This window comes from Saccopteryx bilineata, chromosome 5, assembly GCF_036850765.1.
Source record: "Saccopteryx bilineata isolate mSacBil1 chromosome 5, mSacBil1_pri_phased_curated, whole genome shotgun sequence".
NCBI lineage: Eukaryota > Metazoa > Chordata > Mammalia > Chiroptera > Emballonuridae > Saccopteryx > Saccopteryx bilineata.
The window spans coordinates 137,071,200-137,099,141 of record NC_089494.1 but is presented as its reverse complement, the minus strand read 5'-3'; positions in this window follow the sequence as shown (position 1 = coordinate 137,099,141).

Genomic DNA, 27,942 nt, shown 5'->3' with positions numbered 1-27,942 from the left:
CTTATTTCACTCAGTATAATGTTATCAAGGTCCATCCATGTTGTTGTAAATGATCTGATGTCATCATTTCTTATGGCTGAGTAGCATTCCATAGTAATATATGTACCAAAGCTTTTTAATCCACTCGTTCATGGACGGACACTTGGGCTGTTTCCAGATATTTGCTGCTGTGAACAATGCTGCCACAAACATGGGGGTGCATTTCTCCTTTTGAAACAATGCTATGGGGTCCTTAGGGTATATTCCTAAAAGTGGATGGCTGGGTCAAAAGGCATTTCGATTTTTAATTTTTTGAGGAATCTCCATACTGTTTTCCACAGTGGCTGCACCAGTCTGCATTCCCACCAGCAGTGCAGGAGGGTTCCCTTTTCTCCACATTCTCGCCAGCACTTATTATGTGTTGTTTTGTTAATAAGCATCATTCTGACTGGTGTGAGGTGATATCTCATTGTGGGGTTTTAATTTGCATTTCCCTAATGATTAGTGATGTTGAGCATTTTTCATCTGCCTATTGGCCATCTGTATGTACTCTTTGGGGAAATGTCAATTCATTTCTTTTGCCCATATTTTGGTTGGACTGTTTGTCTTTCTGGTGTTGAGTTTTACAAGTTCTTTATAAATTTTGGTTATTAACCCGATATATATCAGACATATTGTCAAATATGTTCTCCCATTGTGTAGTTTGTCTTTTTATTCTTTTCTTATTGTCTTTAGATGTGCAAAATCATTTATTAATTTATTTATTTTTCTGTATTTTTCTGAAGCCGGAAATGGGGAGAGACAGTCAGACAGTCAGACAGACTCCCGCATGCGCCCGACCAGGATCCACCTGGCACGCCCTCCAGGGGGCGACGCTCTGCCCACCAGAGGGTGATGCTCTGCCCCTCCAGGACGTCGCTCTGTTGTGACCAGAGCCACTCTAGTGCCTGGGGCAGAGGTCAAGGAGCCATCCCCAGCGCCCGGGCCATCTTTGCTCCAATGGAGCCTCGGCTGTGGGAGGGGAAGAAAGAGACAGAGGGGAAGGAGAGGGGGAGGGTTGGAGAAGCAGATGGGCGCTTCTCCTGTGTGCCCTGGCTGGGAATCGAACCCGGGACTTCTGCACGCCAGGCCGACACTCTACCACTGAGCCAACCGGCCAGGGCCTGTGCAAAATCTTTTTAGTTTGATATAGTCCTATTTGTTTATCCGGTCTTTTATTTCACTGGCCCATGGAGATAAATTGGGAAATGTATTGCTGTGAGAGATGTCAGAGAGCTTACTGCCTATGTTTTCTTCTAAGATGCTTATGGTTTCACAGCTTACATTTCAGTCTTTTATCCATTTTGAGTTTATTTTTGTTAATGGTGTAAGTTAGTGGTCTTGTTTCATTTTTTGGCAGGTAGCTGTCCAATTTTCCCAACACCATTTGTTAAAGAGGCTGTCTTTACTCCATTGTATGTTCTTACTTCCTTGGTAAAATATCACTTGTCTATAAAAGTGTGGGTTTATTTCTGGGTTCTCAGTTCTGTTCCATTGATCTATATGCCTGTTGTTATGCCAGTACCAGGCTATTTTGAGTACAATGGCCTTGTAGTATAACTTGATTATCAGGAAGTGTGATACCTCCCACTTTATTCTTCTCTTTCAAGATTGCTGAGGCTATGTGTGTTCTTTTTTGGTTCCATATAAACTTTTGGAATATGTGTTCTATATCTTTGAAGTATGTCATTGACATTTTAATTGCTATTGTATTGAATTTATAAATTGCTTTGGGTAATATAGACATTTTAATGATGTTTATTCTTCCTAACCATAAGCACGGTTTATGCTTCCACTTGTTTGTATCTTCTTTTATTTCTTTTATCAATGTTTTATAATTTTTCGAGTAAAAGTCTTAAACTTTTTTGGTTAAATTTACTACTAGGTACTTTATATTTTTGGTTGCAATAATGAAAGGGATTGTTTCCTTAATTTATCTTTCTGACAGTTCATTGTTGGTGTATAGAAATGCCTCTAATTTCTGAGTATTAATTTTATATCCTGCCACCTTGCTGAATTCACTTATGAGGTCCAGTAGTTTTTGACTGAGACTTTGGGGTTTTCTATATACAATATCATATCATCTGCAAATAATGATAGTTTTATTTCTTCTTTTCCAATTTGGATGCCTTTTATTTCTTCTTCTTCTTGTCTGATTGCTGTAGCTAGGACTTTCAGAACTATGTTGAATAAGAGTGGTGAAAGGGGGCACCCCTGCCTTGTTCCTGATCTTAAGGGGATTGCTTTTAATTTTTGCCTGTTGAGTATGATGTTGGCTGTGGGTTTGTCATAGATGGCCTTTATCATGTTGAGGTATGTTCCCTGTATTCCCACTTTGCTGAGAGTTTTGATCATGAATGGGTGCTGGATTTTATCAAATGCTTTTTCTGCATCTGTTGAAGTGATCATGTGATTTTTCTCCCTCCTTTTGTTTATGTGGTGAATCACATTGAATGATTTGCAAATATTGTACCAGCCTTGCCTCCCCAGAATAAATCCCACTTGATCATGGTGTATGATTTTTTTCATATATTGCTGCATTTGGTTTGCTAATATTTTGTTGAGGATTTTAGCATCTATAATCATCAGGGATATTGGCCTATAATTTTCTTTCTTTGTGTTGTCTTTTCCTGGTTTTGGAATCAGAATTATGCTCGCCTCATAAAAGGAGCTTGGAAGTCTTCCTTGCTCTTGAATTTTTTGAAATAGCTTGAGAAAGATAAGAGTCAGTTCTTCTTCTTTTTTTTTTTTTTTTTTCATTTTTCTGAAGCTGGAAACAGGGAGAGACAGTCAGACAGACTCCCGCATGCGCCCGTCCGGGATCCACCCGGCACGCCCACCAGGGGCGGTGCTCTGCCCCCCAGGGGGCGATGCTCTGCCCATCCTGGGCGTCGCCATATTGCGACCAGAGCCACTCTAGAGCCTGAGGCAGAGGCCACAGAGCCATGCCCAGCGCCCGGGCCATCTTTGCTCCAATGGAGCCTTGGCTGCGGGAGGGGAAGAGAGAGACAGAGAGGAAAGCGCGGCGGAGGGGTGGAAAAGCAAATGGGCGCTTCTCCTATGTGCCCTGGCTGGGATCGAACCTGGGTCCTCCGCACGCTAGGCCGACGCTCTACCGCTGAGCCAACCGGCCAGGGCCAAGTTCTTCTTTGAATATTTGGTAGAATTCACTTGTGAAACCATCAGGCCCAGGATTTTTCTTTGTTGGGAGTTTTTTGGATGTTTTGTTCTCATTTGTTTTAATCGGTCTGTTTAGGTTTTTTTATTCTTCCAGATTGATTTTTGGAAGATTGTATGTTTCAAGCAATTTGTCCATTTCATCTAGGTTGTCTAGTTTTTTGGCATACAGTTCTTCATAGTATTTTCTTACAATATTTTGTATTTCTTTTGTGTCAGTTGTTATTTCTCTACTCTCATTTATAATTTTATTTATTTGAGTCTTCTTTTTTTCTTTGTGAATCTAGTTAAAAGTTCCTCCATCTTGTTTTCCTTTTCAAAGAACCAGCTCCTAATTTCATTGATCCTCTGTATTGTTTTTTAGCCTCTATGTTTTTTATTTCTGCTCTGATTTTTATTATTTCCTTCCTTCTACTACCTCTGGGCTTTACTTGCTGTTCTTTTGCTAGTTCTTTTAGATGTAGGGTTAAGTTGTTTATTTGAGCTTTTTCTAGCTCGTAAGGTATGCCTGTAGTGCTATGAACTTCCTCTCAGTACTGTTTTTGCTGTGTCCCATAAATTTTGAGTTGATGTATGCTCATTATCATTCGTTTCTAGAAGTTTTTTTATTTTTTCTTTGATTTCATTATTAACCCATTCATTATTTAATAACATGCTATTTAGTTTCCATGTGTTTGAGTATTTTTGAGTTTTTCTGTTGTGGTTGATTTCTAGTTTCATGCCATTGTGGTCTGAGAAAATGCTTGATATGATTTCCATCTTCTTAAATTTGTTGAGACTGTTTTTGTGCCCTAACATGTGGTCTATCCTGGAGATTGTACCAAAAGCACTTGAAAAGAATGTATCTTCTGTTGTTTTAGGGCGAAAAGTTCTGAATATATCTATTAAATCAAGTTGATCTAGTGTGTCCTTTAAGTCTGCTGTTTCTTTGTTAATTTTCTTTCTTGAGGATCTATCTAGCAATGTTAGTTGGGTATTGAAATCTCCTACTATTATAGTATTGCTGTTGATCTCACCCTTTATATTCATCAAAGTCTGCTTTATATATTATGGTGCTTCTATATTATGTGTGTAGATATTTATAATGGTTATCTTCCTGTTGGATTGTTCCCTTTATCATTATGTAGTGTCCTTTTTTATCTGTAGCCTTTGTTTTAAAGTCCATTTTGTCTGATATAATAAGTATTGCTACTCCAGCTTTTATTTCATTTCCATTTGCATAAAATATTTTTTTCCATCCTTTCACCTTCAGTCTATGTGCATCTTTTGTTTTAAGGTGTGTCTCTTGTAGACAGCACATGTACGGGTCCTGTTTTCTTATCCATGCAGCTACCCTATATCTTTTGATTAGATTACTTAACCATTTACATTTAAGGTTATTATTGATATGTAGTTGTTTATTGCCATTTTATTCTTTAAAGTTGTATTCCTCTTTTGCTATATTCTTTTTCCCCTTTGATCTGTTTACAACAGGCCCCTTAGCATTTCTTGCAGCATTGGTTTGGTTGTAATGAATTCTTGAGTTTTTTTTTTTGTCTTGGAAGCTTTTTATTTCTCCTTCAATTTTAAACGATAACCTTGCTGGATAACAAAGTCTTGGTTGTAGGTTTTTGTTCTGCATTACTTTGAATATTTCTTGCCATTCCCTTCTGGCCTCAAGTGTTTCTGCTGAAAAGTTGGATGTCATCCTTATGGGGGCTCCTTTGTAGGTGATAGTCTTTTTTTCTCTAGCAGCTTTTAATATTTTCTCTTTATCACTTAGCTTTGGTATTTTAATTATGATGTGTCTTCATGTAGATTTATTTAGGTTTCTTTTTAATGGAGTTCTCTGTATTTCTTGAACATATGAGATTTTTTCCGGCTTCAATTTAGGGAAGTTTTCAGCTATGATTTGATTGAACAAAGTGTCTATCCCTTGTTCTTTCTCTTCTTCTTCAGGAACCCCTATGATGCAAATGTTATTTCTCTTCATGTTGTCACAGAGTTCTCTTAGTGTTTCCTCAGTCTTATTGAGTCTCTTTTCTTTTTTCTGCTCTGCTTCCATGCCTTCATTTATCTTGTATTTTAACTTGCTGATTCGAACCTCAGCTTCATCCATTCTGCTTTTAATTCCTTCCATTTTGGTCTTCAATTCTGATATTGTATTTGTCATTTCTAACTGATTAGTTTTTATTATTTTAATTTCCTTTTCTTTTTCTTTTTTTTTCTTCTGAAGCTGGCAATGGGAAGAGGCAGTCAGACAGACTCCCACATGTGCCCAACCGGGATCCACCCGGCACGTCCACCAGGGGCGACGCTCTGCCCACCAGGGGGTGATGCTCTGCCCCTCTGGGGCATCGCTCTGCCACGACCAGAGCCACTCCAGCGCCTGGGGCAGAGGCCAAGGAGCCATCCCCAGCGCCCAGGCCATCCCTGCTCCAATGGAGCCCCAGCTGCGGGAGGGGAAAGAGAGAGACAGAGAGGAAGGAGGGTGGGGTGGGGTGGAGAAGCAAATGGGTGCTTCTCCTATGTGCCCTGGCTGGGAATCGAACCTGGGTCCCCCGCATGCCAGGCCGACGTTCTACCGCTGAGCCAACCGGCCAGGGCCTTAATTTCCTTTTTTATATTTACTATCTCTTTATTTAGGTGTTCGTAATGACCATCTATTGTTGTTTTAAGATCCTTGAACATCCTACCATTTTTATAAACTCTGCATTCGGTAGTTTGGTTATATCTGACTCATTCAGCTCCTTCTCTGGGGATTTCTCTTGATTCATTTGGGTTGCATATTTCTGTCTGCCAATTTTGTCTTTGTATAAGAAGGGTTTGGCCACTAAAGTCCAATGGGTATTACCTCTGTGTTCCCTACATGTGGTTTGTCTGCAGGCCTACCACCTCCTCTGCCGTTACCTAGGTCTTTTGGGTATTGGCGTTGCTGGCGTCAGCCTGCTGCAGCTGTTGTGCGGTTTCTGCCTCTCCTCATTAGGAGGGACTGTTTTCACGTGCCCGGCTCTACAAGCCTCAGCCAGACTTGCCCTCACCCCACCCTCGCTGGTGTGGTTGTGTGCTGCACATGGGCTACAAGCCTCGACACCAAGGGTGAGGGTGAGCAACTTTGCTCAGCTGTGGGACTCTGTCTGTTTCCAGGCTTCCACCCCACCCCTGAGGTCAAAGCTGCCTAGTGAGCGAATAGGGCCACAAGCCTTGGCTCCACTCCACTGGCCAGGTGGGACTGTGGGCATGCACTCAGCTGTGGAGCTCTGCCTTTTCCCAGGCTTTACCTCACCCCCACAGGTGGATCCAGCTTGCACATAGGTCACGCCCTTGCTCAGTGGCAGATCTCCGCCTGTTCCCAGGCTCCCGCCCTTCCCCCACAGGCGGGGTTGCTGGCGGGCCCACAGCTGGGCTTGACTGATTTTGCACATCCCCTTCACCCCCGCTGGGCTAGACTGAGCTTATGCAGGGCTTCAGGTGTGGCCGGCCCTGCTCCCCCCTCCCCACTGATGGAACTGCGCTTCCATGTCCCCCCACCTCCCTGCCCTCAGCAAGCCTTCAGCAGTGTGGGTGGGGGTGCTACAACTCAGACTCTAACACTCCATACTGTAGTCCTGAAAGCTCCCTCCTTCTAAGCGACTCTGTGCTGAGTGCCATGGGAGAGCTTGTTTGGCTGCTTCCCTTTGCTGGTATTGCTGGTTCCAGGGGAAATATTCTCTTCAGATTTGGGGAGTGACTCAGCCCAGGAGTTAGGGTGGCTGTCTCTCAAAGTGTTTCTCCCTGTGCCTCCTAGATTACTCTCTCTTCCTGCTACTCTGGTCCTCTCCTGTCTCTCGTCCCCCAGAGCCCCGGGTGGATGGTTGTGAAAGAGGTTTTCTGCGCTGTCCCTTTAAGAAGAATCCTGGGTCTGGGAAAACTGTTTCTTTCTCACAAAGAGTATCCTGACTTGTTTCGCAGCTAAATACTGTCTATATGCCTCTTCTAGGCTCTCGGGCTGCAGGCTGGGGCTTCGTTCCTGGGGCTCACATCCCTCCCCTCTCTGCTAAACTCTCTTCCTGCCATGTGAGTCCCTCCAGGCTGCTGTTTACTCCAGGGAACTGGGCAGCCCTCTCTGTATTTTCACTTTTCCTGCCAGTCTCATGTGGCTTCTTCAGTGTTCCTTGGTTGAAGAGTCTTGTTATTTTAGTTCAAAGTTGGTTTTTCCAGGTGCTGATTCTTAAAATTAAGTTGTAATCCACTTTGGTTCTGGGAGTTGGAAGTTTGTACATCCGCCTACTGCATCATCATCTTGCCGCCGACCAGGTACTCTGTATCTCTTTATTGATGAGTCAATCCATTTACATTTAATGTAATTATTGACACTTGAGGATTTCCTATTGCAATTTTAAACACTGCTTTCTGATAGCTTTGTGTCTTGTTTGGTTCTTGTTATTTGTTTTTCTGTCACTTGTTTTTGTTTGGTGGTATTCTATACTTTTATCTTCTGTTTCTTCTTTTTTCAAGCTATGTGTTTCTGTAGTGGCATTTTCAGGGGTAGTTACCATTAGGTTATTAGAAGAAAAATGATCATATTTATTAGAGTCCATTATCTCTTGAGTGCTTTTGCACTCCATCCTCCTCTTTATCCTCTCCTCTTTTATGTTATTGTTATCACAGATTATCTTTGTTTTTATTGTGGTTTTTAAAATTTTTCACTTATAGTTTTGTTTTGTTTTGTTCTCTGTATCTGGTCGAGTAACCCCCTTTAGTATTTCCTGTAGTGGGGTTTTCTGGTCATAAATTTCCTCAGCTTCTGTATGTCTGTAAATGTTTTCATTTCCCATTCATATTTGAAGAATAACTTTGATGGATATAGTAGTCTTGGCTGGTATTTTCTCTCTTTAATACTTTAAATGTTGGGGTCCACTCTCTTCAGGCTTGTAGAGTTTCTGCTGAGAAATTTGTTGATAGCCTAATGGGCTTCCTTTATATGTTATATCCTTCTTCTCCCTGGCTGCCTTGAGGATTCTTTCTTTGTCATTGATTTGTGACAATTTAATTATTATTTGCCCTGGAGTAGGTCTGTTGGGATTAAGGTAACTTGTCGTTCTGTTTGCTTCTTGAATTTGAGGCTCTCTTTCCACAGACTTGGGAAATTCTCTTTGATTATTTGTTTCAATATGTTCTCCATTCCCTTTTCCCTCTCATCTTCTTCTAATATACCCATTATTCTTATATTGTTCTTCCTGGTGGAGTCAGACAATTCTTATAGGGCTTTCTCATTTTTTAAAAAAATTCGTGAGTCTCTCTCTTCTTCTCACTATAGTATCTCAAGCTGCCTGTCTTCAATCTCACTGATTCTCTCCTCAATCTGGCCTGTTCTATTGGCTATGCATGTTACCTCATTTTTCAGTTCATGTATTGAGTTTTTTATTTCTGGTTCTTTATTATAGCTTTAGTTTCCTTGGTAAATTACTCTTTTTGTTTATTATGTTGTTTTTTGAGCTCACTAAATTGCTTTTCAGTGTTTTCTTGTATCTTATTGAGTATTTTTAGAGTTTCAATTTTGAATTCTCTGTCATTAAGCTCCATGGTTTCCATGTAATTGAGATTGTTTCCTGGAGATTTTTCATCATCTATCTGAGCTACATCTCTGTCTTGTATATCCATATTTGATTTCTTTTTCCTTGGTGGCATTTGCGAGTCATATTGTTAATATCCCCAACAAGAGATAATTATTCTTTTTTCTGGTAGGGGTGCTGTACAATAAGATTTGCCTCTGTGAGATTCTTGGTTGGAGTTCTGGTGAGGCTTTGCTGCTGCTGTCTAATGATGCAGGCTAGGCCGTTGCATGGGTAGGAGGGGCTTATTGTTAGGGATTTGCAACTTTATGGCTCTAGCAATAGCCAAGCAAGGGTCCTCCAGGGACCTCCCCCATGTCCCTACAGAGCAGAGGATTAAGCGCCTGAGAACCCCCACCTCTCACAGTGGAGAGCAGCCTGGAGACCCAGGAGAGCAATGTGGGACCCAGCGGCTGGGGTAATACAGTCTGGTCCCATGATGGCAAACCTATGACACACATGTCAACACTGACACGTGTAGCCATTTTTGATGACATGCAGCCGCATGTGGTCACATACCAGAGAAGTATGGGGCTGCATGCCGAGTAGGATGTTTCATCCTCGGCTCCTGCACGGCCAGGTGCAGTAGCCGAGGTTAAAACATTTGCGGTAGTGTAGACACTCTGTGCCGGAGGTCTGTAGGCCAAAACAACAGAACTCTGGCACAAAACCAGTTCTGGGAATTCCAGTTAGGCCATTAGGGGACCTTTGATCTCATTTCCAGCTGGCGAAGCAGGGAGTAGCAGAATGCCATGGGGGACGCATCTCTGGGGGCCCTGTGTTTGCCATTACCAGCAATCACATAACCACAGCAACCATCATCCAATCTACTGTTTTGGGGTGTCATGGATTTCTAATTGCCCATCATTACTGAGATAAGTGAGAAGGAGGCAGGGAGAGGCGAGGGCCTCTGCTATGGGTGCCGTTTCCCGCCATTAGAAACAGCGGCAGTCATCTTAATTTACATAAGATGCAACTTGCAGAATTTCAAGACAGCATCTGGGCTCAGGTGTTTGTCGACTTGAGGTCAAAGCTTGAGAATCTGGAAAGGTGCTGCTTGGAGAATCAAGAGGAGTGCCACTACGAACAGAAAATTTGGGGTGCCTGGAACCAATTACCAGACACTTTTAGTACCCTGAAAAATATAGCAATGGCTTTACTCACAATTTTTCCTTCTACGTACTTTTGTGAGACCTTATTCTCAGCGTTAAATAATATCAAAACCAACAGAAGAAACAGATTGACAGATGAAGTTAGTAGCGCTTGCTTGGGCTTGAAGTGTACAAAATACCAACCTTCAATTGAAGATTTAGCCAAAGAAATTCAGCAACAAAAAGTCACTATTAGGCAGGTTAGTTAAAGAATTCCCCCTCCCCCTCACTTATCTTAGTTCACAGCACCCCACTCAAGTTAAATAATATCAAGACCAACAAATGAAACCGACTGACAGATGAACAAAGAAGTCACTAAGCAGGTAAGTTAAATAATTAGGTTTTGGTTTATTAAATACAGTTATATATTACAATTATACATTTTTGTTATTTAAACTATAAATATTGCAAAATTATGTTTTTTTTTCTCGAAGTGACACACCACCCGAGTTATGCTCTGTTTTTTGGCAAATTTTGACACACCAAGCTCAAAAGATTGCTCATCACTGGTCTAGTCCCTCCTCCTATACCACTCTAAGCACTAAAGCGCAGCCCTGGGCAGAGCAGGGGCTGTGCGCCACACACTGATGTCTGAACTTCAGGAGCAGTTGCAGCAGAAATCGCAGATCAGGGGTGTCTCACCCTCCTATGTGAAACTCCGTGGGACAAGCCCCTGAGGAGCTTCAGAGTGGGTGGGGCGCAGATCCCAGATCAAGTGCATCTGGTGCCACAAGGCTAAACTCTGCAAGCAGATCAAGCATGCCCCAGTACACTGTGGGCTGATCTCCACAAGCTATTTACTTGTAGTTCTTGGGAGCACGCCACGGGCTTTGTGTGTGCCCAGTGCTTATAATCGCTCAGCCCTGCAATCATGGGTGCGGCAGGCACCAGGAAATGGCCCTACTCCTCGTTCTTGGTCATCACCCCTATCTCAGTTCCTTCTCTCGGACCCTCATCTTGTCCTGGCTCCGCTGCCGAGACAAAGCCTGTGCCAACATTGTTCCCTCCCTCAGGTCTGTGAGGAAGGAGAAAGACTCAGTCCTCTGGTATTATTTTTCCTCTGTGCTTTGGCCCGCCTTCTTGCGCTATCGTACCTTTGTCTATCTGGTGTGTGTATATTTCAGGTTCATCTGGGGTTTTTTCTCTGCATATAGTTGTAGAATTTGTTGAAATTTTAAGGGGAGAGATCGGGAATATCTCTCATGCTGTCATTTCTCTGACGTCACCTCCAGCACAGCCTCATTTTTTATTTTAGTAATTTGAACCTTATTTCTTTTTTCTTAGTTGTCTAAAGTTTTGTCAATTTTTTTGATCTTTTCAAAGAAACAATTTTTAGTTTTGTTGATTTTCTCTGTTTTTCTACTCTCCATTTTATTTATCTCTGTTCTAAAATTTATTATTTTTTTTTCCTTTTACAAACTTTGGGTTTAACTTGTTCTAGCTACTTAAGATATAAAGTCAGGTTGTTGATTTGAGATCTTCTTTTTTTTTAATTATTTTTATTTTATTTACTCATTTCAGAGAAGAGAGAGAGAGAGAGAGAGAGAGAGAGAGAGAGAGAGAGAAAGAAGGTAGGGAGGAGCAGGAAGCATCAACTCCCATATGTGCCTTGGTCAGGCAAGCTCAGGGTTTCAAACCAGCGACCTCAGTGTTCCAGGACAAGGCTTTATCCACTGCGCCACCACAGGTCAGGCTCTTTCTTCTTTTTTAATGTAAGTGGTTATGGCTCTATATTTCTCTTAGTACTGCTTTCACTATAATCCAATGAGGTTTGCTATGTTGTGCTTTTGTTTGTCTTTATCTCTAAAGATTTTCTAATTTCCCTGCTGATTTCTTCTTTGACTCATTGGTTGTTTAAAAGTGGGTTGCTTAATTTCCACATATTTGTAAATATTCTAGTTTTTTCTTTTTATCATTGATTTCTAACTTCATCTCATTATGGTCAGAGAAGATAATTTGTATAATATCATCATTTTAAGTCTATAGAGACATTTTGTGGACTGACATATGATCTATCCCAAAGGTTGTCCCATGTATACTGGAAAGAATGTGCATTCTGTTGTTGGGTGAATTATTCTGCATATGTTTGTTTTTGGTCTAGTTGGTTTTACTGTCAAATCCTCTGTGTCCTTATATATTTTTTGTTGGGTTGTTCTATCCATTCTTGAAAGTGGAATATTGAAATCTCCAACTGTTATGTAGAACTATTTTCCCCTTCAAATTATTTTGTTTCATATATTTTGAGGGTCTATGATTAGCTGTCTAAATGTTTATCATCAATATGTCTTCTTGTTTTATTGAAACTTTTTTTTATTCAGTGGGAGGAGGGGAGGCAGAGAGAGACTCTTGCCTGTGACCCAACTGGTATCTACCTGGCAAGCCCACTAAGGGGCAATACTCTACACATCTGGGGTGTTGCTCTGTTGCTCAGCAACCGAGCTCTTCTTAACACTGGAGTTGAAGGCCAGGGAGCCATCCTCAGTGCCTGGGGCCAACTCACTCTAATTGAGCCATAGCTGCAGGATGGAAAGAGGGAGAGAGAGGAAAGAGAGAAGCAAGAGGGGATGGGGTGGAGAAGCAGATGGGTGTCTCTCCTGTGTGCCCTGACCAGGAATCAAAGCCACAACATCCACATGTGGGATGACTACTACTGAGCCAACTGGCCAGGGCCAAAACTTTTATTAATATATCATTTTATTCTTTATTTTTGATAACTTTTCTTTATATAAATTCTGTTTTGTCTGACATTGGTATGGCCCAGCTCTATTTTAGTTACTGTTTGCATGGAATATCTTTTTCCATCTCTTCTATCATGAATGCCTATTGATATTTTTATTTATTTTAATTAAGAATAAAGTAAAGCAACACAGAAGTGTGTCAGAACTTTACTTGTTTGGTAATAATGTTGGAGGTTTCTTTGTTGAATCAGATACTAGTTTTTGAGTTTTGGAGAATATTTCCTCAATTTTCTTCATTATTTATAATATAACACTAAAATACACAGCACTCTTAATTTTAAAACTTCAGAATCTGCATTCCTAGTGTTTCCTTCTCGTTTTCTTAAATTTAGACAAGGTGAGAAAACTTTCTGTAGAGAACCACATAGTAAATATTTTAGCTTTGCAGGCTTTGCTGTCTCCGTTGTGATGACTGAACTGTGCCGTTATAGCACAAAGTTAACGGTAGACAACACACACATGGCTCTATTCTAATCAAACTTCCTTTATGAATGCTGAAATTTGAGTTGTATGTAATTTGCACATATCATGAAACATTATTCTGCTCAGGAAATGTTTGAGCCAAACACTCCTGACTCCTCCTCCAATGGCACACCCCTCCCCCACCCGATCATCTCCCTCCGAACTCTCCCCCAGTCTGGAGTCCTCAGACCACTCAGCACAAGGTGGCGTTCTTTTCTTCATTCAAGTTTTCCTCTCTACTCTCCTCCTCTTCACTTTAGAATGAGAGCTTGATGAAAACAGAGAAAGCTTATCATTTTTCTTGTTTTCAGCACCTATAACAGTACGTGGCATCTGGTAAGTGCTCATATTTTTAAAGTAATAATGGAATTTCAATAGTTTATCCATATTCCCTTTACAATTACTTTCACTCTAGTACATATTTTTATGAAACAGGCCAAAGACTTTTTCACATTACAACTGATGTGGAGAATTCTGGCTCCGTTTTGCTCTTAGAAGAGCTGCGAAGGACTCTGACTCCGGGTGGCGGGGCCACAGGAGGCCCTGGGCCCCCAGAACGACAGCAGTGTTTCAGCCAGACGTGGGCACTGGATAAGGCAACCCTCTTTGGAAGTTGGTTAAAAAATATTTGTGATAAATGTTTTCCTTAGTATTCGTGGCTTAATGGAAAGTTGTTATTTTAAAGATGCTATATAGGGCCGGTCAGATGGGTTCCCTTTGAAACAGCTCTAATGAGTTTCAGGCTCTCTGGAGACTTTTTGATAAAGACCAAATTTCACAGTTCCTGACTTGGCCGTGCTTGCTGAGGGAGACAGTCCTGTTTGTCCTGCTGGGTAGTTGTGATGCAGAGCTCCCTAAGGGACCAGCTATTCCACAGGGCAGGCCGATGGCTCTGCTGCCCCTCAGTGTGTAGAGTCTTCTGACTCTAGGTGGATCTGCCGAGCAGTAAAACATTGAATAACTGTCACAACAAGATGCAGCCTAATAAAATTGTCATCTTTAAAACTAACCTATGTCTCTGTCACAATCTTAGAAACATCTGGAATGGTTTCTGAAGAGAGAATTTTCAGTATTCTTTGCTATGTGCGTCATACAGGGCAGAGCTTACAGAATAATGTAATATTGCTAGATAGAACATCTCTATTATCTAGCTCCACAGTGTTCTAACAATTGGTGAGTAGCAACTGTACTCCTAACCTATATAGTTTAAGCAGATTTTCCATAAGTGTCTCAAACTCATCAAATTAAAACAAAAACAAATAGAAAAAGAAAAATCACAACTTTCCCCCCAATCCCACCGGTCTGGTTTTCATCCAGTGTTCACTTTCTCAGCTCTTCCTTCATTCTTCATCACCTATGCCAGGAAGGCCTCAGTATTGCCCTCGTCCCTTCTCTCCCTGACACCTCATGCCCAGCCAGCCTCCAGCTGTTATAGTTTCTTCTGAAGCATCCATTTCTCTCCATTCCCTCGGCCACCCCACAATTTGAGTTGGCTTTATCTCTAGCCTTGACCTCCTAGCTGATCTCCCTTGAAACCATTCTATATACTGGAATGAGAGGGTTTCCTTGCTAAGCACACATGGGTGCCAGCACACCTACTCACGGATACCCGGCTCCCTCAGTGTGAAGTCTGAATAGGTTAGGAGGTAAGGCCCTCTACCATCAGCCACGCTTCTCTGATCTCCCCAAATAGCCCCCATCACTGCTCTCCGACTCCCCACCAACAACCCGCTTCAGGCCCATGGTTACACCTCGCCTTCTTCCACTTCGGGCCTGTGGCCATGCTCTTTCCTCTGCCTCAGAGTCCCTGCTTCCTCTGTGCCTCCACGTCCAAGAGCTGCCTGACCCTGTGCGCTATTGCCAGCCAGCTCCCCTCAGCGCCCCCCAGGGAGCTGTCTTCCCTACCCCACCCAGGCTAGGCAGGGTGCCTTCCCCCCCCCCCCCCCCCCGTGTCCTCTGTGTCGCTGCCCAGCCCTTCGTCCTCCTTTTTATTTGCCTGTCTTCCTATCATCTGTGTCCATAGAGCCTCCCGCAGGCTCTGGCTGTGATGGCTTTGCAGGAAGTGAAGAGAGGATCTCAGGCTTCGCGACCATTCTCTCAGTCCCAAGGCAAGGGAAGATGACCAGGCAGGCAAGGTGCTCCCCACCTGCAGGCGTTTGGGCCAGCCTCAGGGAGGCTCAGCCCATGGTCTGGACACAGGCGGCCACGCTGTGCTGTGGGAACCCGACTGGAGAGCAGCATGAGGGGGTCTCTGCAGAGGAGCTAAGTGTCTTCTGTCAATGTCCTGTCTTTAGTAGCTGCGTCAAGGGCCAGTGTGTGGCTCCCGGACCCCTGACAGGCTATGGTCAGTTGTGAGCATTATAAAGTTTCTCAGGCACCAGCACTGGGCAGAAAGCCAAGGAAAAAGAATCTGGCTGGGCTGGGTGGCCACGAGGTGGCCACACCACGCAGGAGCCAGTGCCGCCGAGAGCCCGGGCTGCTCTGGAGGAGGGGAAGAGGCAGTACTCTGCCTGGACAAGTGGCCGCATACTCAGGAGGAGGCTGCGACAGAAGTCAGGGCAGCTTCGCCAGAGCAGATAGGAGTTACCCTGCTGGGAGAGCCCCAATTCCCCCCCCCCCACCTTGTGGACTATGCCAGTTTAGGATGCAAGAGGCCTTCCACAAGGAATCCTTTTGGCACAAATATGAGGCCTGTATAGAATCCTCATTGTTCAAAAAAGAGTAGAAAAGAAACAACAGAAGCCAGCAGCGTGAAGTTATTTGTTCCTGCTTGCTCTCAGACCCTCGGACTCCGATGTTCTCTGTATCAAAGGCTGGTTTGCTCCTTGGAGACCCCCGTGAGGATGCATTTAAGAATCAACCAATGAATGCATACTAAGTGGAACAACAGATCTATGTTCCCCCCCTTACATTCTCTCCCTCTCCCTCTCCAATCAATAAATAAAAAAACATGTTTTTAAAATTATTAAAATATTCAGAGTGTTCATGTTTTGCTGATTGAACTCTGACACATACAGACCTAGGAGAAATTCTCTAGTATAAGAAGGAAAACATAGTATTCAAAAAGTATACAGAAAGAGGGAACATAATTTTATAAAAGATTCATTGCTGAAAGGAAGTACATTTTAGTAGCACCTGCTATGAACTCAATAAAATTTAAGAAAACATGGACTCTATGAAATAGATTGAAATTAGTCATCAAGCTAAGATTTTCTTAAAATCCTAAGTGGGGTAAGAAAGGACTGGTATGAAATACAAGGGGAAATAAAAGATTTGAATTGGTACTTGATTAATGCCTGGTTAGTAATACAAAAGTCAAGCTTAATAAAATTTCCCAAAATGAAAGAAAAGATATTCTGAGAGAGGAAGATAGTTTGGAGGCCCACGTTGTAAACTGAGTAAAGAACTCTATATTTTGGTAGATACAAAATGGAAAATTTGTTATAAAGTTGAGGATCTTTTGTTTGAGAGGAAGCTTCCCCTTCTGCTCCTACCCCCATGGGATGCCAGACTACTTAGCTCCTTCTGGATGGAGCTGCTTTGAACAAAAATTGCTTGGAGGAAAGCGAGAGTTCAAGGTTGTAGTGACGCTTACTGGCTGAGATGTGGCAGTTTCTCATTGGCTGGCTTGTTGCTGGACCAGTAGAAAATCTTTCTTCCGCTTGCAGGGGTATATAAAGTAAACTTCTTGCCAGGGTTTTTAACAGCTATGTGGAAGAGAGCTTCCCCTTCAGGGCTTCCAACTCTATTAAAATGAGGTTTTCCCTTATTTATTTTCCAACACTGCACCACCTGGTGGCAGCATACCATAATTGCAGATCCTGGGTTGGAAGGATAGGAGGAGGGTGGTTGTTGGCTAGAATAACATGGGATTACTTTGAACTGAGTTAATTCTATTCAGCAAAAATTAGTAACTGACTGCAAATGTTTTGGGAAAAAGAAAGAGATCATTAAGTGAATTGTCTGAGAAAGACAAATACCAACTTCCATCTTCCATATGAATTAATGCCAAGACACTCTCAAATTAGTGTTGGAAGGGGACTGATTTTTTGAGAGAAGCCCCAAATTTGTCTCTGCCTTAGACTTTCTTCTGTATGGTCATGATGGCCTCAGGAACTCATTGCATCCTTAAGACACACCTAAAAGTTGGCAAAAAGTTGCTTTTCTTGACTCTCTGAGTAAAATTCTTTAATCATAAATGAAAATAACCAAAGGGAAATAAATGAGGAAAACACTGAAAATAGAGGCAGTCCACCTTGTGATGTCAGAGCCACATGTGGGACACCTGAATGAAACCCAGCCTTGTTCCAAGACTTTCTTTTCTAGGTGTCAGTTTGAAAATGCCATGTTTAACAGCTGCCACTCAGGAGAGGCCCCTAGACCTGGGGACATCGACCTGTGCTGCCCAGACCCCGAAAGCGGCACCTTCCTTCCTGCCCAGCTGATCAATGCTCTGGATTCCAATTACTCTTTCTTGAACTTCTTTTTTTTTTTTTACAGAGACAGAGAGAGTCAGAGAGAGGGATAGACAGAGACAGACAGACAGGAACAGAGAGAGAGATGAGAAGCATCAATCATCAGTTTTTTGTTGCGACACCTCGGTTGTTCATTGATTGCTTTCTCATATGTGCCTTGACCGCGGGCCTTCAGCAGATCTAGTAACCCCTTGCTCGAGCCAGCGACCTTGGGTCCAAGGTGGTGAGCTTTTTGCTCAAGCCAGATGAGCCTGTGCTCAAGCTGGCGACCTCAGGGTTTCGAACCTGGGTCCTTCAGAATCCCAGTTCGATGCTCTATCAACTGTGCCACCGCCTGGTCAGGCCTCTTTCTTGAACTTCTTTCTCAAAGAAGTTGACCCACGAAGCACTCCATGCATGTTTCCAGGGAGACTCCACCTACCCACAGAGGCTTAATCCAAACCTCATAGATTCAACAGTAAAACCACGTTGAGACACAACACTGACTCATCATTTTTTATTCTTACAGATATACAAATATGGTAAAGAGGAGTTTCCAGAAAGAAGTTTTCATACCTAAGCTGTTCAATTTGTATGTGTGTGCTTTAAGCTTTTTTTTTTCCACCAGAGCACAGACTTCTACTCAGAGACAATTTTTTTGGGGGGGGGGATGGGAAGGAGAGAGAAATAGACAGACAGACAGACAGACCGGAAGAGACAGAGATGAGAAGCATCAACTTGTAGTTGTGACACTTCAGTGATTCCTTAATTACTTTCTCAAATGTGACTTGATGGAGTGGGGGGCTCCAGCCGAGCCAGAGACCCCTTTCTCAAGCCAGTGATCTTGGGCTCAAGCCAAGATGGGTGAGCTCGCGCTCAAGCTTGCGACTTCAAGGTTTTGAACCTAGGTCCTCAGTGTCCCAAGTGGACACTATCCACTGTGCCACTGCCTGGTCAGGCAGAGACAGATTTTAATAAAGAGAAAACATGAGAGAGAAAAAAGGGAAAGGGGGTAGGTGGGCAAAGAATTGAAGAGAAGTAAGAACGTAAACCAGGAACGTGAGGCCGCATTAGAGAAATCACGTGCCGTGTGGGGTATTTCTAGAGGCAACAGAGGTAAAAAAGGGAGTGAATGTGGTTCAGGATATTTTAGTGCTGCTGCACTTTGGGCTGAGAATGCAGGCGGGAAGCAGGCAGCATTCCGGTTTAACACCACGTGGAGCCTACCCTCCGGGATGAGACGCCGAGCCTCTGGCTCCTCTCTCAAAGGCCTCAATGAGCCAGCTCGAAGCTGAGGCTGTTTCTCCATTGGTCCACGATTAAAGTATGGAAAATTCCAGACAGTGGATAAACAAAAACCTTCCACTGTATTTGGCTTTGGGCTGAATGATATATGATGGTAGAGTTTTCAGTAGCAGATTTCCTTCCTAATGATGTTTTTCTTAGGCTAATAAGGCAGCCCCCTTCCTGCGCCTGCATGCTTGCTGCTCCCGCGCGGCACACCCCGCCTCTGGGCCCCGCCCCGCCTCTCCTTCACCTGCTCCCGCGGCACACCCTGCCTCTGGGCCCCGCCCCGCCTCTCCTTCACCTGCTCCCGCGGCACACCCCGCCTCTGGGCCCCGCCCCGCCTCTCCTTCACCTGCTCCCGCGGCACACCCCGCCTCTGGGCCCCGCCCCGCCTCTCCTTCACCTGCTCCCGCGGCACACCCCGCCTCTGGGCCCCGCCCCGCCTCTCCTTCACCTGCTCCCGCGGCACACCCTGCCTCTGGGCCCCGCCCCGCCTCTCCTTCACCTGCTCCCGCGGCACACCCTGCCTCTGGGCCCCGCCCCGCCTCTCCTTCACCTGCTCCCGCGGCACACCCCGCCTCTGGGCCCCGCCCCGCCTCTCCTTCACCTGCTCCCGCGGCACACCCCGCCTCTGGGCCCCGCCCCGCCTCTCCTTCACCTGCTCCCGCGGCACACCCTGCCTCTGGGCCCCGCCCTGCCTCTCCTTCACCTGCTCCCGCGGCACACCCCGCCTCTGGGCCCCGCCCTGCCTCCCTCGGCTCTCCTTCACCTGCTCCCGCCACGGCTTCTCTAGTGGTTCTTAGCACCTTTAAGCAGATAAATGTAATTTATCTCTACTTCCTGAGTTCCCTGGAACCTGGAATTATTTGTGCTGATGAGATAAAATAACTAATATTTAACACACATTGTCATGTCATCTCTCTCCTGCTGTTCCTACGTAACAAATGCTATTTTCTGAGAAATCTGAAAATAAGCATCATAGGAACCAGAGTCAGTTCTGAGAGTCACAGGATACACACTAATTACTTGAAGGCAAATTCACTAAATGTCAATTCACTGAACGACCAATTTCCTGGAATAATGAGGATTTCTCCCAAATTTTGGTTTTTGCCTTAAGCTTCTGCAGGGGTCTCCAACCCTGCCCTCTTCTGTCCTGTTGCTGCTGTCTTTTCTTCAGTGTTCTCTGTGTGTCCCCAGGACTGGCTCCAGGACTCTTGTGGATACTGAGATCCCAGGATGCTGGTGTCTCATAGACGGCCCTTTGTATCCTAGGACTCAGCCAAGGCTGGATCAAACCACTGCTGGTTGCACTGCGGACAGAAACGCGCAGATACAGAGGGGTTACTGCACAGATGGGAGGCTTCCCTGTAACTACACAGGGCAGCGTACTATCTTTTCTACTGTCAGATTTAGCCCCTGGCCTATCATTTGCTTCTCAGCAGTCCCTGCCCTTGCTGCTATAGTTTTTTAGGAAGAGAAGCAATCCTTCTTTAAACCCGTTTAGGGCTTTCTCCATTTTTGCTGACTCGTGCCCTGAAGCCACTCCCGCAGTCCTCCTCTTGCCAAGGTCCGGCTCCTGCCCCCAGTTTCTGGCAGTGGGACGCCAGCCAACTGGCCACCTGGTTTGAGGACTTAGGGTAGGGCAGAGGTCAAACTGCGCCCCAGCCCACAAGGTGATTGGGAACTCTGCTTCCAGGGACCTTCTCAAGCAGACAGGGATGAGGATGTGCCTCTTCATGGTCATGGTCACTCAGTGAGCCCACTATGTCTGAAGACCTTTCCGTTTCTCATGAGAGGCTGCAGAGGGAGAGAGGCTGTGGGGAAGGACTTTGTGGCCCTGGCGGGTTGGCTCAGTGGATAGAGTGTTGGCCTGGCATGCGGACGTCCTGAGTTCAATCCCCAGTCAGAGCACACATGAGAAGCAAACATCTGCTTCTCTTCTCCTTCCTTTTTCCCTTCTTTTCCTCTTCCCTGCTGGCAGCCAGTGGCTCGGTTGGTTTGAGCGTTGGCCTCAGGTGCTGAGGATAGTTTGGTTGATTTGAGTATCAGCCCAAAATGGGGTTGCTGGGTGGATCCTGGTCAGGCACATATCTCCTCTCTTCTCACTTAAGGAAAAATAAAAAAGGTCTTTGCACTGGCACAGAATTGGGCATGTTTTGCTAAATCTCACAGCTGGGAAGACTGCTGAAGGGAGTGTCACTCACCCTTGACAGGGAGGCAGAGGGCCGTATGGTAAGAGTGTTCAGAGAAGGGGAGGGTGGGAGGAAGAGTCAATGTGGCCCCTCCAGGAGAGAGCACCAAAATTGGAGAGGGCACGGAAGGCAATGGAGAGAGCTACTGAGACACAGGCAAAGAGCTCCGGCATCCTAACTGAGAGAGGGGACCTGGGCAGGACCCTATGGTTCGCATCCACTCACAGCACCCTCAGAGGAGGAAAGAGTGAAGGAAGTGAAAGTCTGAAGTTACTTCTGGATATTTTATTAAATGTGAAGTAATATATATCTTTCTTTAAAGCCATGCAAGCCATTTTTAAGTGTACAATTAAGTGGCATTAATTACATTCACAATGTTGTTCAAGCATCACCACTGTTTATTTCCAAAAGAAACTCTCTACCCATAAAGCAATAATTCCCCATTGCTTCTCCCCCAACCCCTAGTGACCTTTAATCTACCTTCTGTCTCTAGGAATTCACCTATTCTAGGTACTTCACTTAATTGGAATCATATAATATTTGTTCTTTAATGTTTAGCTTATGTTACTTAGCACAGTGTCTTCAAGGTTTATCCAGTTATAGCACATGTCAGAATTTTATTTCTTCTTTTGGCTGAAAATATTCAATATCTCTTTTTTTAACTGCTGCATCTTCCCCACTTTGGATACCTTTGCAAAAATATAGAGTACTTGGTAAGATGCAGAGAGTCATTTTACATGGAGCTCTCCTCCCCATTGAGATCTGACCACATTCACCCTTATGGGTTGGGTGAACTTAGAAGAATGACCTGACAAGGAGTTAAATATATGGAGAAAGACAATTAATTATGTATTTTAATATTTGCTTATACCTTAAAGGGAAAGAAATGTTCCTAATTTGTGGTTATTTACAGCAAGCATTGTAAATCAAGTAAATGCCATCAAGTACCAATAAAATAAAATAAAATAAAAATCAGCCCTAAATAGCTAAACTCTCAATGGCAGTTCATAAAGTGAGGTTTGGCAGTTGTTAGGAAGTTATGGTTAAATTGACAGTCCTTTGGGGAATTAAGATATCCTAAAAGCAGAGGTAGTTAAGACTATAGTGATAAATGTTTGGGTTTGTTGGTTGGAGAGAGTTTATAGCACACATTTAAGTTTAACCGCCTGTGAGAAAATGAACAAGAAATAGAAGTTATCACTTCTTCATAGCCACTGCATTCATTATGGACTTCAGGGGGGTCTTGTGACACACTAAGAAAGGCAGGGCTGAGGCTGTTTAAAGAAGGAAATCATTTCTAGGTAACACAATCTAGTCAGATAGGGGGAGCAGTTAGAGAGTTGTGCAAATCTAGGAAAAGCACAAAAAAAGTTAAAAAAATGGTATTTCACAACAGAAAATTTAAAGACCACAATAAAGGGAAGTATTAAGAATGTACTCCCCGAGAGTCCAGGTAGAAGATGGTAGTGCAAAGTATACTCACTTGACTGTCTTTGCTAACACCCTCCACCAGTACCAACAAGATGAAAAACAGGGGGCAATGGTCCTTCTTTGATGAAACTTGGCTTGAACCTAACCACAGAACATGAAGAAAATCTGTTGTAAGCAGTGATGTTTTGATGAAATTGAAGGATAATTGTAAAAGCTGATGCTTAGCTCTCTACCTCTCAAGGATGGTACAGATTGCCTCAAAGTCAGGGAAACAATATTCTAAACTAGTTTCTTAATTAAAAAGACAAGTACTTGGGTCATGAGCAGACCATAGGAAAGGAGGGTCAATCTCAACTGAGGTTCAGTTTCACAACACAGAACTAGAAGGGAAGTGGGAATGTGAGACTTTTCTTCCATTAGAAAATGGACCAGAAGTGAGCCAGAAGAGAGAAAACAATGATCTAGTTTATAACTGCTGACCTGAGCCAAATGAACAAAGAAAGCTCTCTGAGAATGACTGTATTTTACCATGAGCCCCTTCAGTTCTGGCTTGGGAGACCTACCTGCCCATCTCCATCTTGGAGATGCGTCTTCTGCGCTCACACAGACACAGCAGATATGGGAAGAACTATGAGCATTGTGTTGTCCCAAAGCAGATACCTGGACTAGAGCTGCCAGGGACACTGTCTCTTTCCTCTCCATACTCATTCTTGAGCAAAGAGTAAGTATAAAGGACAAAAAATGAGACTTGAATGTAATTAAAAAAAAAACATAAGCAAATAAAGAACCAGCATAAAAAGAAATTCTCCAGGAAAAGAACATTTCTGACAAATATTACTCTATATACTCAAATACGATAGACAGGAAATACAACTTGAAAAGCAAGTTCAAAGAGAACATAAATGATATCACTATGATCACAGAAGAGAGAATGATAAAAAAGTGATAGTGACCTTCTTGAGGGAAGGAAAAAAATAGAAGATAATTTAAAAAACAAAACACAAGGATGTGAAAACAACAAAAGAAAACTAGACACTGCTAAAAGTAGCTATGAAAAACTGGAGCAGCAGGTCCACCTGGAATCCTGCTGTACCCTGTTGGTATATATTACAATACCTAGCACCTAGCAAAGTGCCCAGCCGACACAGGTGCAGGACAAGTAATAACTGAACAAGTGAGTATGGCAAATTGGCAATATCAAAGAAGAGAATAGAAAAAAGGAACTTAAATAATTTAAATATAAAGAATTTTTTTCTGAAATAAATTAAATTTCAATCTGTAGATGGAGAAGACACAGAATGCTCCAGAATAATCCTTAGACACATCTGATTAAATTACTTAACTTTAAGTAGAAATAAAAAATTGTACAGAACTCAGGCAAGAAAAAGAAAAACAGTAAGTAATGCACTGCTAGGAATATAAGACTAGCAGCAGAATTTCCCATGATATCCACCTAGTCAATTAGTAGGACGACAATAGCAAGAATTCTGAGACTGAAAGGAAGACCCAGACCTATCTAGGTGTCCTGAATGTATAATATAAAGAAACAGAAAATAGCTTCAACCTGAAGGAATACAGTAGTTATGAACCTATTTTTTAAAAAAGAACAGAGACATTGAATAAAAAGGTAAATCAAAATATAGAACTCAGGAAGGAAAGTAGTATGTGAAAGGACTCAGAATAGCATTAAGCCCATTTCAGTAACTGTGAGGGTTATGTTTTCAGAGAAAAATGTAAGTAGCATAAATACTGACAATATAAAATTAACAAGAAAATTGAGAGGGAGGAGAGTGGGAGAGGGGTGAAGGAGAGTAGAAAAGGGGAGAGGAAGAGGAGGAGGAGGAGGAGGGAAAGGGTGGAAATGAGGGAGGTAATCTGTTTTCGTCTGTGGAGAGGAGAACCTGTGGAGCAGTAAAGGGGTCCGGAGACCCCCAAGGTGCTCTGAGCTTCACCCTTTCGGAGATTTTTGAGAAGGCAGCAGTGGCCTGTGAGGTCCTGACCCTCAGAACTCTGTGAACTGCTGAGCAGCTGGCCCATTCTTCCTACCTGTTGCAGTTTTGCAGGCTGCAGGGCAGAGGTGCTGCCTCTGGGCCTCTTAACACAGAAAGTGGGAGGAACAGCAACCGGCTGGTCTGTCTCCTACCACAAGGATGGAAAGTGTCTGCCTCGCCCCAACTCATAGGCTTTCCACTGCTGAACAGGCCGGGGCTTCAAATGAAGACAGTGTTGAGAGTGCAATGAAAATGGCATTGAGCATACAGAGCGGGAAGAGACCAACATGACATCCAGAACAGCAGTTTCTCCTGGAACAACTCTCTGAGGGGAACTAGCATAACTAGGTAACAAACAGACAAACAGATGCATTGAGGGAGAGTCAAGACATTTCCAAGATACTTTTCTGGAAGATACTTGCCACATACACATGTGTGCACATGCATTGTACATCTGATAAAGGGCTTACATCCAGAATATGTTAAGGAACACTTCAAAACCAACAAGAACAAACAACCCAACTCAAAAGTGGGCAAAAAAACTTAATCAGGCACTCCATAATATTTAAATAGTCAATGCATATTAAAATAAAAATTAAATATTAAGTAACATTAATATAGTTAATATTATTGTATTTTAATATTAAAAATACAAATTCAAACTACAATGAGATGCTTCTGAAAATATACCATGATAGCTCAAATGTTAAACACAGGCAAGTTTGGGGAGCAACTAGATCTCTCATACCCTCTTACAGTGATGTAAATGGTATTACCACTATGGAAAACTGATGATATCTACTAAAACTGAACATAACAAGTTAACTCCTACTCAGCAGAAATATGTACATAAATGTACCAAAAGTACAAGAATATATATATATATATATATATATATATATATATATTTATTGTGTGTGTGTGTGTGTGTGTGTATTTTTCTGAAGTTGAAAATGGGGAGGCAGTCAGACAGACTCCCACATGCCCCCGACTGGAATCCACTCAGCATGCCCACCAGGGGGCAATGCTCTGCCAATCTGGGGCGTTGCTCTGTTGCAACCAGGGACATTCTAGCACCTGAGGCAGAGGCCACAGAGCTATCCTCAGAGCCGGGCCAACTTTGCTCCAATGGAACCTTGGTTGTGGAAGGGGAAGAGAGAGACAGAGAGGAAAGAGAGGGGGAGGGGTGGAGAAGCAGATGGGCACTTCTCCTTTGTGCCCTGGCTGGGAATCGAACCTGGAACTCCTGCACGCCAGGCCGACGCTCTACCACTGAGCCAACCGGCCAGGGCCAGAATATTTATAATTGCATTGCCATAGCTCCTTGAATGAAAAACAATCCAAATGCCCATCAACAGTAGTATGTATTAATAATTTGTGGTATAATTATATAATGATGCAATAATAATATATAGCAATAAAAATAATGAATTGCTGTTATATGCAACAAGATAGATGAATATCAGAAACACAATATTGAGCAAGAGAAAAGAAAGAAACAAGTGTGTAACTATGAATTCATTTATTTAAATTTCAAGAAATAAGCAGCAATCAAAAGGGTGTTTACTTTTAGGGGAGATCCTGTAATATTTATAATTTTTTAATCCTGATCTGAATGTTGGTTACACAATTATATTCCCTTTGTAAAAGTTTATTTAATTGTACATCTATGAGCTATGAAACTTTCTGTTACAATTTAATAAAAATATTTAGAAAATAATCAATATCCATTTATAATAAAATCTTCTAGTTCAAGAATGAAGAAACATTGTGTTAAAATATACTGCTCACAAAAATTAGGGGAAAATTTATAGTTTTATATTCATTTTGAAATAACCCCTAATTTTTGTGAGCAGTATAGAAAAAAGAATTATCTTAAAGAACACCCAGTATTACATATACTCTTTAAACACTAGAAGTAAATAAATAAATAAATAAATAAATAAATAAAATAAACACTAGAAGTGAGATCACTAATATATGGAAAAATACAGGAGGTCTCATTATCACCTCTCTCATTAAAAACTGTTCCGGAAATGTCTGTCAATATCACAAGGGAAGAGAAATATGTAGAATATATATACATATATCTATCAGAAAGGGGTCAGTGAATTTTCATTGTTAGGAAATAATGAACATTGTATAGCTAGAAATCCAGGTGATAGATCTGGAAAATTAATTTACAAAATAGGATCTTTTTTTTTTTTTTTTTTAAGTGAGAGGAAGGAAGATAGAGAGACAGACTCCCACATGCGCCCTGACCAGGATCCACCCGGCAACCCCCATCTGGGGTTAATGCTCAAATCAGCCGAGCTATCCTCAGTGCCCGGCTGATGCTTGGACCAACTGAACCACTGGCTGTGAGAGGGGGAAGTGAGAGGGAAGGGGGAAGGGCGAAGCAGATGGTTACTTCTTCTGTATGCCTGTATGCCCTGACAGGGGAATCGAGCCCTGGATGTCTGTCTATCCACTGAGCCAACCATGACCAGGGCCAAAAAATTATTGAATCTTAATTGAGCAGAGGGAGAAGTTGATTTGTAATGCCATCCCAACAAAGGAGTCAGCAGACCCTTAGAAGCTTCTATTTTGTATTCCCACTGGCAATGATGAAAGCTTCTGCTGCTCCACATCCTTGTCAGCATCTGATGCTGTCAGTGCTCTGCTTTTGGCCATTCTAATCAGTGAGCAGTGGTATCTTATTGTTCTTTTAATTTGAGTTTCCCTGGTGACAAATGATGAGGAGCATCTTTTCAAATGCTTATTTGCTGTCAGTATAGCTTCTTTGGTGAGGTGTCTCCTAAGGTCTTTGGCCTATTTTTAAAATCAGGTTATTTTCTTACTGTTGATTTTTAACACGTCTGTTCATACTTTGGATAACAGTCCTTTAACAGATGTGTATTTTGCAAATAATTTCTCCCTGTTGGTGCTTATCTTTATATTTTCTTGGCATTATCTTTCATAAGTTTTTACATTTTCATGAAGTACAGTTTATCAATTGTTTCATGTTTCCTGACTTTGGTGATGTCTCTAAAATGTTATTGCTGTACCCAAGGTCACCTTGATTTTCTCTTATGTAATCTTGAACAAAAATCTTATGTAAGACATGAGCAAATAGCTTACTGAGGAGAAATACCAGTGGTCATATAAGCTTAAGAGTTTTGTGTTTTACATTTACATATGTGATCCATTTTAAATTAATTTTTGTGAAGGATGTAAGATCTATGTCTAGCTTTATTTATTTACTTATTTTTGCATGCCAATGTCCAGCTGTTCCAGTACCATTTTTTAAAAATAGTATCTTTTCTTCATTGTATTGCCTTTACTACTTTGTCAAATATCAGTTGGTGATTGTATTTGTGTGGGTCTATTTCTGGGCTCTCTATTCTGTTCCACTGTTGAATTTGTATATTCTTTTGCCAACACCACATGACTTTGATTACTGTGGCTTTGAAGGAAATCTTGAAATTT